This window comes from Otolemur garnettii, unplaced genomic scaffold (genome assembly GCF_000181295.1).
Source record: "Otolemur garnettii isolate 467f Iridium unplaced genomic scaffold, OtoGar3 scaffold00114, whole genome shotgun sequence".
NCBI classification, from domain to species: domain Eukaryota; kingdom Metazoa; phylum Chordata; class Mammalia; order Primates; family Galagidae; genus Otolemur; species Otolemur garnettii.
Window position 1 is genome coordinate 6307476 of NW_003852509.1, and position 2917 is coordinate 6310392.

General features: G+C 37.4%; 1 pseudogene; it reads left to right on the forward strand.

Annotated features, from left to right (window-relative positions):
- Window positions 1-265: 265 nt before the first annotated feature.
- On the forward strand, window positions 266-2291 carry LOC100946869 (annotated as a pseudogene).
- The last annotated feature ends 626 nt before the right edge of the window (window positions 2292-2917 follow it).

A 2917-nucleotide genomic window follows, 5' to 3' on the forward strand; every position in this document is an offset into this window, starting at 1 on the left:
TGGTCCTGGATTCCTTTTTTTTTTTTTTTTTTGAATCAGAGTCTCACTGTGTTGTCATTGGTAGGGTGTCTTGGGCTCAACCTATCCTCTTGCCTTGGCCTCCAAAGTAGCTGGGAATACTGGCACCAGCCACAGCATGTGGCTATTTTTAGAGATGGGGTCTCGCTCTTGGTAAGGCTAGTCTTGAACTCCTTAGCTCAGACGATCCACCTGTCTTGGCCTCCTAGAGTGCTAGGATTACAAGTGTGAGCCACTGTTCCTGGCCATGGTCCTGGATTCTTTTGCTACCCCTAAAATGATTGCAGATTTTCTCCAAGAACAGAGATCTTTGATGATCTTTATGCACCTCCCGAGTGGGAGTGAGATAATGTTGCTTGTACCCATGGCAATAGACAGATATGTTGCCATGTGCAAACCCCACCATTACCTGACCATGATGAACCCACAGATGCTCAGTGGGCTACTATTATCCTCCTACTTAGTTGGATTTGTAATTCATGTAGTCAAATGGTTTTCTTGTTGGATTTTCTTTTCTGTGGTCCCAATGTTGTAGACAACTTTTTATGTGATCTTCCTCTTTTGATCACAATTGCCTGCAAGGATATCTAAATTCTACAACTTCTGATCATTGATGACAGGCCTTCTGTCCTTGGTCTGCTTCCTCTTATTGTTTGTCTTGTACATAGCTATAATATACTCAGATAGGCACCACACTGTTATTGGAGCCTCTAAAACAGGGATGTCCAACATTTTGGCTTGGAAGAAGTTTGTCTTGCAACATACATTAAATACACAAACACTAATGAAAGCTGATGAACAAATAAAATATAAGATAAAATAATAAAATGGTCCGTGCATAATTTTTTGTGATATCTATCTCCACAGATGAGCAAAAAAGTCCTAAAATAATAATCCTAACAATGTAGCAGCTCATTCAGAGAACCTTTTAAAATCATTGCACTGGTCCTAATTATGCAATCACTAATATAGAAAATGTCTTTTCAAAACTATATTTTTATTATGAAAGTTTTAAAAAAGTAGGCTACATAAAACTAGTGGGATATTTGACATTGTATTTCAGAAAATAATGCATCCATATCTGGTTTGATGGAGTAGTTGTAATTTTCAGTGAGTTCTTATCATGCTCATCAGATAGTTTGGTTCTAATTTTACTCTTAATGTGCTTCATTGTTGAAAATAGTTGCTTGCAAATGTAGGTACTGCCAAAAACCAACAACATGAATATGTCAGCAGGTGTGATTGTGAAGAGCAACATGTTTCTTTCTGGGAAGATAGAACCTATAAAAGTCCAATAAAGACACATTATCAGATATTTTAAAGCTGAATGTAAAATTGCAGCTCCATTTGAAAATAGGCAGGTAACATATTTATGCCTACTGAAAATGGAGTCATATGCATCAAAATATTGATTATTTTCCTGGAAATTTTGAAATCTGTTTTCAAATCCTTGTATCAAATTGAAAAGCAAGGGTGCATATTTTTCACTGTTTTCAGGTCTGTGTTAGGCCAACATGTTGAAATGCATAAAATAGTTTACCTTAATTTAAGCTTACCATGATTTCAGTTTCATTTGGAACACTGTTATGGTTTGAAACATTGGGTTGATAAGTTGGTTTTCGCCTTGAAGACTCTTCATGAGTTAAATTCACAAAAATTCAACAGTTAAATCCACTAAAAATGCTAACTCCATAGCCAGTTTTCATCAAGTTCTGGCACAAATTTGGTTTTTGGTACCATAAACAACTTGATAACATGTCACAAATCATTAAATCTTTTCAACATTTGGTTTTAACTTAGCCGTCTTACTTCCAAAAAGTAAATAATGTCACCATAGTCAGCATCAATACTTTTAAGGAATTTCTGGAATTGGCAATGATTCACTCTTTTGGCCCTTATGAAATTCACGGTCTTGATGTTTGCATAATGTTACTAGTTTTTAAAACTTTTGCTGATAAATTTTTTAATGTACTATGCAATGATGCTTCATCAAATGTGAGTTTGGGGTGGCAATTGAATCTTCTTCTATTAATTGTACAAGTCCCTCTCTTTCACCTACCACCACTGGGGCTCTACGACCTTCTCCATCCTCTCTGCTCACATTACAGTGTGGCTCTCTTTTTTGTTCCATGTGTCTTCATAAACATATGGCACATCTGTAGATAAAATTCTTTCTGTGTTTTACACAATTTTCCACATCTCTCTTAAATCCTACTATTTATACATTAAGAAATCAAGAGTTAAAAGCAACCAATAAGAAAATAAGGACTTGACATATAAATTTAAAACATACTTTTTAGATGACACTTCAGAAGGGACAATTTCCTGTTCATACATCATTAAGGAATTTATTTTAAATGTATTTCAAGTTCTGTATGAAGAAACTGTAGGTGTAATTGGTAAAAAGCAAACATTTTGTATAATCTTTAATGATTGAAAACAGGACATCTACAGTGTGACAGCTGTACATTTAAACCCCCATCTTTGCGATTTTCTCTGATGCAAATTTGAACAAAATAAATAAGTTTCCTATCATTTAGTTTCCTCATCTACCAAACCATGTTTATATGCTTTTTTCATTAATATTTCAATATATTCAGTGAGGCTGAACTAGGACTGATCTGGCCATGCGCATTCCCTGCAGAGCTGCTGCTGTTCCCCTGCCCCCCAGTTGCCTCAGCAGGGCTGAACTAGGACTAATCTGGCCGTGTGCCAGGCCCCGTGCCACCGCTGCTGTTTCCCTGCCCCCGCCCCCCAGTTTCTCCAGCAGGGCTGAACTAGGACTGATCCAGTCACTGCTGTTCCCCTGCCCCTCCATTACCCCAGTGCCCGATAACTGGGACAAGATGATAGACACATCCTGTCTCTCTGGGCAACCAGAAGAAGGCAGCACCTTCTC